The 12,931-nt window shown below is 40.0% G+C and overlaps 1 long non-coding RNA gene and 1 other non-coding gene across 3 annotated transcripts in view; both read right to left on the bottom strand.

Annotated features, from left to right (window-relative positions):
• Positions 1 to 1,340: 1,340 nt before the first annotated feature.
• lncRNA:CR46004 (long non-coding RNA:CR46004) overlaps positions 1,341 to 12,931 on the bottom strand; it is a 13,923-nt gene continuing 2,332 nt past the window's right edge. For both annotated transcript variants that reach the window (NR_133207.1, NR_133208.1), the window contains exon 2: positions 1,341 to 8,826. This is a non-coding gene — a long non-coding RNA (long non-coding RNA:CR46004). The remainder of the gene's footprint in view (positions 8,827 to 12,931) is intronic.
• mir-276b (mir-276b stem loop) lies at positions 2,058 to 2,156 on the bottom strand. Its single transcript, NR_048250.1, has one exon. It is a non-coding gene; the product is annotated as a mir-276b precursor RNA (primary transcript).

Genomic DNA, 12,931 nt, shown 5'->3' with positions numbered 1-12,931 from the left:
ACCCAGGTCCTTGAAGCCTTGATAGAAAACATCGCATAGCGCCTTGGGGGATGAAATCTCAGCTAAATATGTCCGTGATTTTGGTTGTTGTCGGTACTAAACAACATTTTTTTCGTTTTCTATTACCTATAGATATATCTGATTTAATATTTATTATCCTATTTCTATTCCTAGCAGATTTCCCTTACTTAAAATTTGTAGAGTCTTTGCATGTTGCGGATATAAATCCTTTTATTTCCGTAAGGTTTAAATTAAAAAAACTGCTTAGTAATTGCTGTCTTAAATTAACATAATTGATGTGCGTGCCCCCAGAGATATTCTGTCTGTCGGTTGGATTTGCCCCATGAATGGCTCACAAAAGCCCAGCAGGTGGTCGTTGATTCTTCCCGTTCGAAGACGAAACAGCAGGAGAAAATTCACATTGATTCCCATTTGCCTTGTTTACTCCCGACTGCCAAATCCAATAAGCATTGAACAAATTTGCAATATGCGAATCTGCTGCATCACTCCCGTTTAATTGATTTTATGTGCCGCGTGTTTTCTCTGCTGCAGGAAATTGCCATTAAAGTGTCCGGTATCGGAAAATGGAAATTGATTCGCATTCGGTCATCCACCTCTTAAGGGTTACACACTTTTGGACTTTAAAATTAAGCATTTTTTAGTAAAAAAAAAAAACATAGTAAAATCCTTAGTAAAATCCTAGTTTGGTGTTTCTAATTACATTTTTTTTTGCATGTTATTAGCTTATTTAAAACATAACAAAAATGTGTTCTTGTTCTATAAACTATAGTTAAATGCTCAAAAAATTAAGTTTAAATAATAAGTTTCGTCTAAAAATCTGTAATATCCTTTCTATGCATTATTCAAAGCGACATCTTTCGGATTTATGGGTACGAAATGAAAGGCATCCTCTAGTGGTAAATAATGTCGGCTTTTATCGGATTTTATTTGAAGGATATTAGAATTTGGTGTGGAACTTGGATAGCGCAGCACAGTGGTGTTAAAATAGATAAAACATTAAACGACTTTGAAGATTCGACCTTTTTACCCTTAACCATTTTTGGATCACATTCGTCCCACCAATCAATAAAATTATTATGATTTTTCATTATCGTTGAATTGATTTATTTTGACTGTATACACATTCGAAAAGGTATTCTATTAATTTATGACATTCAAATATTGTCCAACTTCTTCTTTTTGTACTTGTTACATAATTTCAATTATTACTTATATAACTTTCACAACTGTCTTGTTTAGTATCTTATCAATAATATTCATATATTATATTCATATTATATATTTACTTATGTTTAAATTAATTGCTACTACGAATTGTACGCTATTACATAACATGTGCCGCTGTATATTCATAATGTAATGCTTCATTTAATTTTGCACACATTATCCCTTAGTTTTCCGTTGCGGTATCCTGTATCCTGTAGCCAGCCTTTACCGTTAATCAAATAGATATAAAATCCGCAAAAACAAATGAACCGTTATCAATTGCGTAACGGCTGCTCGTCCTTGCACAATTTTCGCAATTAAACGCGACCATGCAAATGCCAGGATCAAGATAGAAAGGCAGCGATAGGACGAAAAAGGGTTGAAGGTCCTTGCTGAGTGCGTATCTCTAAGATGCATCCAAAGGTTGATGAACTCCTCGGGTCGCGGGATATCCGAAACGGTCTTATATCTTTGAGGAAAGTGTCCGACGCGATCCGATCTCAACCCCTTTTATAACTTTTACTGTTAGGGGTTAAATAAATATTTGATACATTTTGTCTGTGGATTGAAGGGGCAAATATTCGAGATCATTCGATACTGCAAGATGCTCACAAGATTCACTTTCAAATGTAGTTAAATATATTAGTTCTAATTAAGTTGCTTTTGGTTAAGTCAAATTTATGAAAGACGTTCTATAGACGATCTAACTCTGGTTTATCTTTCTTATACATATTATGTCTAGGTAAACTTCAAACTGAATATATTTATATATTTATATTAAATAATTCACTTTATTACTTCAATTTCAAGTTGTCTTTTAACTATATGCTGGTCGACAGTCCTCCAAGAGCACGGTATTAAGTTCCTACGACTGAATATAGGAACGTAGGAACTCTATACCTCGCTGATGGTAAAAAGACTTCGGTTTTTTTCGTTCGATGGTCACAGTTCAATTGATTACACTGCACTTGAAGTGTCTACTTATCTGTCACTTTTTCGGTGTGTTTGACTTGTCAGTGCTAAGCTGCAATTAGAGTCATAAACGGATTATGTTTGCCAGATATTGGATATTGGCTGGGCTCAATAATGAAATTGGCTGCCAATACTTTCGGCAAATATCAAAGTCCCCAAAAGAGTCTGCCAGACTCTTCGACTTGCCCATCCTTCTTATCCGTTGGCTTTCCTTTCGGCGGCGTCTTAAAATTTTATGTTTGCACATTAGCTGGCGCCGTCTTCGTTTCTCTGTCGAAAAAAGTAATGCAAAAAAGGGATTGTAAGTAAAGTTGTAGATACTTAGGCTAATGCATTAGCCGCAAAAAAGTATGGGTATTCCCCAGATACAGATACAAATACCGCATATATGTTCAGACTGTGGCATTTATTTGATTTGCACTCGAACCGATGGGAAACTCAAATTAAGTTAATTTCAATGGCTGAATTAACCTTGGAGATTTTTCCACCCGCATTAGATACTTGTTCCTATATCGAGAGTGTCACACCCCACACGCTAATTACCGCCTGCAATGCTGAAAAACTAATCGACTTGATTGATTTATCTGACAGAACTACACAAGTTGACATTTCGAGAAGGCGACTCTTTAACGCCCACCACAACTGCAAGCTGGCAACAACAAAAGCACTTGACTGCACACAAATTATCATTTGAATTATATGCAAAATAAATGCATTTGATTGCCAGCCCAGTCATGTTGTAAACGTATTCGTATTTGTATCTGTAGTCGACTTACCAAGTATCCAAGCACTAAGTATCTGCTGGATACGTTCGCTCTGCAGCGGTAACCACCATGATTTGCATTTAGTTGCTGCCATTTCAGATTTGACTGTTAATTCCCTGGCCCCTCTGCCATTTGTCTGCCAGCGACGTAAATCAATTTGGTTTTGGCTTTGGCTTTGGCTTTGGCTCTGTGTTCAGCTTTTGGTCTAAGGTAGCCGAGCAAATGTTTAGCCGCCCGCTGAGCCAACACAGCAGATATTCAATATGTGCTCCCTGGGATGTCACGAGACCAGACCGCCATGGCGAAAGCTTCACTGTCGCAAAAAGTGACACCTGCAGAAGGCAGCCAAATTATGCAAAATGTTCGATCCTAAAAATACAACATAAGAACATGTTACAGTTTGTAGGATTTAAAGTATTTCAAGCTTTAACCAAATGAATTTAACCCATTTAAACATATTTAAATGAAAATCAAATGCTTGTTTTGTTCCATAAGTATTTTTATGCTGCACCTTTTTTTTCCAGTGATGGCCCCTTGTGCCCCCTCTCTCCCACCCAAAATTGGTGGCAGCTGCTTCTGTTCCTCGTGGGCCATAACGGCGCCATAACTTTGTCCCGGCCAGTACATAAACTGCCAAAGTCTGGGCTGATTAGCATCGCTGCCGGTGCTGCCGTCTTTGATTGACAGTTTGCATACGAAAAGCCAAGACAGAGCAAACAAAACTCGCACATAAATCGCACCGAATGTCTGGCTGGCTGGCAAACTTTCGGATGCATCTGCAGGATCGACACTATACGACTGACTTTAACTGACGAACTGCTGGGCTTGAGGTTTATATGAGCCTTGGATTGACACTTTTATCGCCGGGCTTGAAGTGTTGACATTTGCCTCGCCTAATGATCAGTGATCTTGATTAGCCGCTTGGTTTATGAGCTGTTTAAATGGTGAGAGGTTATACCAATAAGTCGTGCTTAATGAGCACGAGAAACTATATTGATACACGCATATGAGTTCTTTTATTTCTGACATTTTAAAGTGTACACTTTATTGCAGTCAGATTGCAGCCAGCACTGCCCACTGACTGAACTGACATGTTTGAAATCCATTTCAACAATCACTTTGATTGATGCCAACGGGCATGGCCAACCTCCCACCCACTGCTAGCCAGGCAATTTCTCACTTAGCAAAGAATTAATTAAACCACCAAAATACCATATCTGGGCGAAAAAATCTCAACTAAATAACTGAGCGAAAAAAAAATTAATTAAAGCAACCAAATTAAAATGTATCAAGTTGCATACACGCCCAGACGGCGGCCAGTGTGCCACGCCCCCAAGGCAAGGGGGCAGCAAACGTGCCACGAAATTGTGATGCAGTGGGGATTAAAGAAGCTCATATGAGGCATATGAAAGCAATATGCATATATTTTAGGTAACAAAGATAGTTCTTTTTAAACTTTATTGCTGGTCATTCAGAAACACGTTTCTTGCTCGCTAAATAAAATCATTAACTATTAATTTGTAGTTGCAGTAAAATATGAATTTATGATGAAGAAATTCGAATTAAACACAGCTATTAATATTCTTTTAGTTAACGGTTTCCCCTTTTGTTTATCGTTTTTAATTGTTATTGGTTAGGATGTTGTGGCTGAAGTGTTGCACCAGTTTTGTCGCTCATTTGTCCAGTTTCCATTGGCTTTTTTTTTCTTCTGTGCCAGTTTTACTGAGGAAGAACTGCCCACATTGGGCCAGAAAACTGGAATTGGCACTGAAAAACTGGATGGGATGATGGATGTGCCCGGCTCGAGCGTTACCGATAAGCTTTGCGAGCGCGAAAGGAATAAATATACAAAAAAAAGAAAAAAAGGAGGCAGTAAAAAACTTAATTAATTCATATGCATTGAACTTTAATCAAGCGCCGGGCAGCGAAAAAGTGAAGGCCTGGCCATGGCGACGACCAGTCCAACTTCAGATACCGATGCAGATAGCCCCATGGTACTCGAATACCCAGATACTCGAGTACTCAGATACCAAGATATCGCGACACTCGGCTAGTGGAGCTGGAGCTCACCTGCTGAGCGCTTTAGATACCTGTGCTATTAGTGTAAACGTGCAGTTTTATGTTATGGCAAATTGCCGTTGACAGGGCCGGCGAACATAGAATGCCAGTGCCATAACTCTCGGTGCTCGGCCACAATCCAATCTGCAGTCGGCAATCTGCGAGATACATTCTATAATTGTTTTGTTTTTTTTTTTTTTCATTTTCATTTAGTTTCTTTTTTCGGCACTCTCTGTTGCAATCTGCATCGAGCAGAGATACGTTATGTGTACGTTGCACAATGTCCACAGCTGCATCCCATGTTGCACTGTACTGTATCTTTCAACTCGCACATCTCTCAAAATCGTAGACATTTTCATTACGTGGCCATTACGCCGCTGCCGCTATTACTATTATGCTGCATTTTATTGCTTTATAAGCGCATTTTAATTTTTGCCTTTCGCCGGGCCACAAAATTTATGTAGCTCAGCGCATCTGCGGCCACAAAAGCGAGGCAAATGCTCGTAAAAAATGCACAGCACATACGGACCGATGATGACCAACTGTCGGCAGCAACAACCATGGCAGCAACCAAAGCAACAACATGCAGCCAACCAACAACGAAAGCAACAACCAATAGCCCAAAGAGCCACGTATCATGTGCCATGTCCGTTGTCAACGCCGACGTCGATGTGTCTTGTGTGTCTGTCTGCATCTTGGCCACGTCAAGTGTCTTTTGTGAAAGGCAACCAAATTACGAGCACACACTGGTGCAGGCATATATGGGCACTGAGAGAAAATATGGTCTAATTTAGTAATTAAACTTATATTTCATCAATAAAGAAACCTGGCGAAATAAATTCATATAATTACAGAAAATGGTTTTAAAACACAATATCTACGCATTATTAAGTTCAGGGTACACAATGAATCTCTAAACAATTGCTCATGAAAATTTATAGATTTAAAACTCTAACCCCTTAATTTTTGCCCAGTGCAGATGGTCAGTGAGTGCCACGTCTGCGTTTTGGTGGAATCGAAAGGCTGGCTCTTGGTTGCACTTGCGGATATTGCTGTTGCTGTTGTTGCTGTTGCAATTATTAGCAAGTCTGACAATTTAGTGCGGCTCGCCTTTGACGCTGATTGATTGCGTCTGTAACTAATCTGTACATTTATTGAGTTATCTGCCTGGCATTTTTAATTTGGCCCCCCTTCATGCTGTGCCTGCTCCTCCTCCTCCTCCACCCTCCGTTCGATGGCCAATTAAAAGCAAACGGTTTATGCAGCGCAATTAAACGGGGCGCCAAAACCGGCAGATGCAGATGCAAAATTGGCCAAATCGCTTCCTCATGGTCAGTGCGCAGTGCGCCCATTAAAATTGTTTTTTAGCCCGCTGCTGCTGCTGCTGCTGGACAAACATAAATATTCGCACTGATTTCGACCCATTCGCGACCAGTTTGCCGCTGCAGCAGTGCGAAGGAAAAACATGTTGTGGCAGCATTTGGACACCGAACATGGCCACGCAGCACGCAGCTTATCAATCGCGCCACCGAAACACTGCATTCAGGTCCTACAAGTTTGCTATTAATTTGCACTGGAACCCTCCCCCTCATCCACCACCATCTCCTCCTTTTGCCAACCACTCAATTACCCGCCAGAGGAAATCCCCCTCAATTGACACCCCCTCGGCTGGCAGGCTCGGCCATCTGCTTTGCATTTCAGCAGCTGCCTTGTTGAGCTGTCAGCCGGGCTTGAAAGCTGCACTGGGAAAAAATAACATGAAATTCTGTATAATTTTGTGACATAAACATCTACATAGGTTGCAAGTATTACAAGTTCACCAATTTCATATTAAATGCCCTTGCAAATTTCGAAAATGTGATTTCTTTGATATAAGTTTCTTGCTTCATTTTGAGTATTTGTTTTTAAGGGTACTAAAAATTATTTCAAGTGCACCTAGCTGACTGGCTGGCTGCCTGGTTTTCCTGGCTAGGCGCGTGGTTATTAATGAAGTCAATCAGCAATTTTGACAGAAATTTATCTATAAGCGTCGGCATTCTGCCAGGCAACATGTTGCACGGTCTCTCCTCACTCACTCTGCTAATTTTGTGCGGCACTCAAACATGTCTGCCGCGACCGCTAACTGTAGTTTGCTTATCTTATTTATTTAATTTTTGTTTAATGTTAATTTAAAACCAGTTTAATTACCAACGGCTGCCCGCTGGTGTGTCTGGTAATTTCAATTAAAGTGCGCCGTAGTTGCGTTTTAACCAAAATAGATTCATACTTTATGGCCGGTTATTTTTAATGCATTCTCATAAAGCGCTTCGTTTTTTGCCAAATATAGAAGTGATATAAAACCCTATTATTATATGAAAATTTCTGCTGCCGCCTGTTAATTTGTATCTTTAGATTGGTATCTTAAGATTTGTATCTCCATAAGCGTATAACCGTCGGCTACTTCTTCTATTGCCAACTTCTCTTCTCTTTCTGCTAACGGCTTATTTAAGTGCTGCCATTTGTTTGCTCACGCCGCCTAATGAGCCAAATCAATTTACAGTTCAATTTTTTTCTTGTTTGCTAAATTAATTATGATATCTCTAAAGGAAGTTGTTTGGCCAACGAATCGGGTTTGAATAATTAATGGCGACTCGCTTACAAAGTTGCCGAACCCAATAAGTGGAATTATCGGCCGTTAATTGATGGCAAAATGGAATCAAATGAAGTTTTGCTAATAAAGTAATTAAGTTACTTTTTGGAATTGCTGCATTTGTTATACTTGTCCCCTATTAATGGGAGTTTTGGGAGTTAAAAAAAGTAAAAAAGTTTAAAAAACTTATGAACTTTCAAAACTGGAAAAGACAGTTTGGTTCATTGTCATGGCGATGGATGTCTCGACTTTGACCTTGCTCAAATTTACGCCACTAATTTCCCTGCACTTCATTTTTTCGCATTGCAAAAGAAAACTTTTCTCCCTCCCTTTTGGCTGGCTTTTAATTTCACTTTTCACAGCGAATTTTCTTTGCTTTTTCTTTTTATTTTTTTCGCGCGAGTCGCGCGAAGGAACCCGGCAAACTTTTTAATGTCGCGCGGCTGCTGCAGCTAATTTAGCCTGCGGGGGTGGAAAATCGGCGAGGGGTGGGGTGAAAGCCGGGAAAACTTGGCGCTCAGACTGCGGATGGCAGTGTCTTTGGCTTCATTTTCGCGCTCCTTGAGGTTTTCTCTCTTTCCCGGCTCTCAATTTTGCCTGCCTTCGTTCATTTCCTTTTGCAATGAAATTAAAAACAGCAAGGAGTCGTCCTTGCACACACAGATACTCACCCACACGCACACACACACACACATACATACAGTGGCATGCTGGGAACGAGAAAAGTTTGTGCTCCTCGGGAACCTAAATGAAAATGAGTAAAGTTCGCACCCACAATTTTGCTCTCTTGTTGATTATGCACTTCGTTGCCATGCTCATCATCATCGTTTTTCATCATCATCGCTGTCTGCGTTTTGCTTATTAACCCAGTTCTGCCTGCTTTTCCCGCTTTTCTTTTTGGCCTGGCCCACAGCTGCCGGCTGTTGCTATTGCCCTCTCTCTCACACTCTCCGTTAGCCAAGGACGATGACGCTTTTTTTTCGTGTCCTTGTTTTAATTTTAATTTTTGTTTGGTTCGCTTTCCTTTGCTCGTGTCTTGGCCTTTTTGGTGACGTCGTCTTGGGTTTTCCTCCTCATTTTCTCCGGCCTGATGTCGTCATCGTTCTGTGCCTGCCTTTGTTTCTAGGTCAAGAACAAATTTTTCTTTTCCGCCAACGCCTTGAGGTTTTTTTTTTTCTGAAGTCGGAATAAAAGATGGCATTGAAATTTTAATTGGATTGGGAATGAAAATGAGAGGGCAAGATGCTTTGCAATAAATATATAAAACGGGCAACAAGGGAAAATATTTTGAGCAATTGTTGTTGTAATATTTTGAATGATTTAAAAATCTTGTGGAATATATTTTAAATTCACATTTATCAATAATTTTTTTGTTAGCTTAAGTGTTGAAGTTAAACCAAGTTGCCGAGATGAACTAAAGGCATTCACCACCTAAGATGCAGATACATAAGACTTCTAAGACAGCAGCTACACATATATTGGAGTATATAGTGTTAGAGCCAGCATAACCACCTCGAATCGCTTAGAGATGTAGATACTTTTCGCTTAGCTTCTTGTGCCGTGGATGCGCAACTGTCATGCAAATGACATCACGCACTATAGTCATCAATTTTGCGGAGCATCAGCTACGCTGGCACAAAGCTGAAAGCAAATCCCCCAAGCCGAAAAAAGCCAAAGTCGGGGAACGGGAATGTCGTGTGTTTGAGTTTGAAATATTTGCAATTGCGAATCCTGTCGTATTTGTCACAGGATGTACATATATATACACTCAAATATTCCCATCCATATACAAATATATATGTGTATATTGAGCCAAGGGTATATTATTATGATGGAATCCTATTTGTTACAAGCCATGTGGCTGCTGCTACAGTGCCAATGGCAGAACGTCAGGATGACAGGATCTAAGGATGAGTGCCAGGATACACCTACTCATCCTGCTTTTTCCTGTGCCGCAGAGTAAATTATGCTAATGTCAAAATAATGCATATTCGATGATGTGGGTGTGTCTCGAACACAGAGAAAACTTTGTCGCCTTCGTATCGACGATCTTTGTACTAATACACATTTAGGATTGATTTTTCGCGGCGCTTCTGTGTGGTATGTGTGTGTGGTGCGTGTGTATGGGTGTTGGAAAATCTTTATAAATCACATTTATGTTCAGCTTCAAGTGCCAAAACTAATGATGGAAATAAATTCACGAGAGCGCAGGACCAGAACAAGGACAATGCTGACTGCCAGAACCAGTCGCAGCCAGAAATTCAGTTTCTGTACACAGGAGAAAAAGCCAGGGAAAAACTGGGTGGAAAATCCAAAAGGGGGCGGCCCCAGCACTTTTGGGGATAGCAACGCACTCAACTGTGTGCCCGTCGCCTCGCGCAATTTTTGGCTGCTTTTGACGCCGGGCCAATATGCAGTAAATCTGCCAGAATGTGCCTCTAGATTTGGCATCGCCAACCAGCCATCAGTCGCAAGTACCGTTCCAGTTTCCTTTTTTCCCCTTCGCTCTTCTCCACCCACTGGTTTTGCCTGGCTTTTCCTACCCATTTTCCCTTTGAAATGGGTTACATATTTTATGCTTAATATTTTGCATTTTATTCAGGAAGAGCGGAATGGGCAAAACTGTTAACTGTACTTGAGCTTGACTTGGCTCGGGGATCGTAACGTTTGCTTTGTGCAGAAATTGAAAATGTTTTTCCTCAACAGCACAATTGTTTGTTATAGTTACTTTCTTTCGTTTACTCCAAGAATGCGGCAAATTGTTTGTGCTAAGCTTTTTGGCTAGCAAATGAGAATGAGTTGAGATGTCTGCACTAGAAGTTCAAACAGGAGTTAAACAGGATTGTATACAAATGAAAATATTTCTGCTTGCTTGACATAGTTTTGAATTATATTTTCGAGCTTAAATAAGAAGTAAATTGCTTTCACTTTCAATACAATCACAAGTTATCTACCAAATTATAATTAATCTCACCAGATCTGCTTGCAAATTGCTAGCTTTTGGAAACTATGAAAATCGATAACCAGATTTCTCTCTATATTCGCATCCGATCATCCCTCGAACCCCTCAGGTCATGTGCAACCCTAACAACTTAAGCTTCATTTGCATATTTTGCCAACTCGAATCGCCTCGAATCCTCCCTCTTTTCAAACGAAATGCAAACGTATAAAAATTGCAAAATTGCAGAATGTAAAAATTGCAAAATGTCGAATGCGTACGCTTGCAAATCTAATAAAACCCAAAAAGGAGTTTCACCCGTAGGTGAAAGCCGAGTGGGGAGTGTGGAAATTTATGCAAATTTACTTTTCGCCTAACACGATGCTTGTTATTGATTTGCGAAAAATAAAAACTTGTTCGCCGTTAATTTGCATAATCTGTCCCGTCTGCCTTGTTAAAGGATTTTCTCGGCGCGAAACCTTTCACTCTCGCTCTGCCAAAAAAAATTGATTTGCCATCACTGCATTGTTGACTTTGACAGACGCATTTGGTTGTCTGTCTCTCTGTCTGTCTGTTTGCTCCTCTGGTTGTGTGTTTTATGTATATATCTCTGTTTAGTCAAGCAAATATTTTGCCAATGAGTGGCCCGACAGCCAAGAAAAAACCAAGTGAAAATATTTGAAAATTGGTTTTGTCGGCCCACCTGACAAAGGCAAACATTCAACGAACTGCGAGGCTGGGAAAAATGCAAATTCGAATTGAAAGTACTCTTCAAAATTTGTGAAAAAGTATTTGGATAGTTGTCACTTAGATTATCGAATGTCTGGTTAGGATGATATGATTTCCATATGAGCCTAATGTATTAGAAATTGGTTTTAGAGGATAAGTTTTGGAGGTGGATAGTTGAAATAGAAATAATTGCTTAAATATGATAAATAAAATATTGCCTTATACAATTGTATTTGCGTGCCTTTATGATCCATTTTATTTGATTTTCCATTTTTCAAGTGTATACTTTTTGCACTTCAGCTGAAGGAAACTTCATGTATGTACGTCTGGCTATAATTCAATTCCCTTCAAAACCCGCGACAGTTGGACAGAGAAATGGATGGCAACGGAGTAACAGAGAAAGGATAGAGACATCCAGTGGTGCGTTGGAGGGGGGAGGGGGGCGTCAGCGAGGAGTGCTTGTCGTCCTGTCAGTTATTTTCAACATTTTGATATGTATTTTCCTCTCGTAGTTTATTTTTTCACGCAGCGTTCGCTTTTCGCTAAAAAGGATTACTCTAACACAAAGCAGAGAGCAGGGCAAGGAGCCACAAAGGAAAAAAGCAGAGGCGGTGTAAAAGGGGGCGGGAGAGGGCCTGGGGTTTTCCAGGAGCCAAAGAGACTCGACGGCCGCAGATACAATATTTGGTTTATTTCGCTGGCGCTGTCTCTCATTTTTTTTTTTTGTACCGATTTTATACTTTTTGCACATGCCAATATGGAAACACGGAGCACTCAACCATCCCCTTTTGGAAAAGCAGCCACCCCCCGAAACTTCATGTGTGTGTCCCACGCTTTTCTATTTAGGTTTTTTTTTTCGTTTTTGGTTTTTGCGTTATTCACCCTCACAATTTTCATGTGTCTGTGGTTGTTGTTTGTATTTGTATTGGTACAGCAACCATCAACATTTACTCATGTGTCGCGTTGAAGAAAACGCTCCAAATTCGAACATGTGTGCGTGCGTGTGTGCTTTGCCAAAGCCAAAAGAAAATGGCAGTTTTCCGTCTGACATGTGCGGAGTATGCGTGTGTGTGTGTATTTGGTGGGTGGCAATTTCCCATTTAGTTTCAGCGGGTGGAAAGCGTTTTAGATTTGAACTATGGGTGCGTTGTCATAAATAGCCATTCCAGTCTTATCTAAAACGATTTGGCATCTCGATTGATGGCGAAACGAAATCGCAAAACGCGCTAGATAAAGCCGAGCAAAAAGGAAATCGATTTGTGGGGTGGAGTTGATTTTCCATGGGGGGGCTTAAGGTCTTTTTGACAGCCCTCAGATATGTGATTTTTGAAAATGGTGTGTGGGTGTTAAAAAAGGTGGAGGTATATGCAAATACATTCTTTTTGATTTATTAGAAGAATTAAATATAAATATTAAATATTGATAAAAATAGGGAAATGCATTTAAGTTAGATTTTTAATTTAAAAGTAAACTAGTTGCTTAAATGCACGTTTTTCCTCACTTGAAATAGCATTTGCAGATCTAAATCACTTGCTGATTGACACCAAACAATCCCTCCTTTATCCCCTTTATAGATACTGATTCCGTTTACCCCCAAAGCATTTCTTGTTAGTA

This window comes from Drosophila melanogaster, chromosome 3L (assembly GCF_000001215.4).
Source record: "Drosophila melanogaster chromosome 3L".
Taxonomy (NCBI): Eukaryota; Metazoa; Arthropoda; class Insecta; order Diptera; family Drosophilidae; genus Drosophila; species Drosophila melanogaster.
This window is presented reverse-complemented; position numbering and strand designations above follow the sequence as displayed.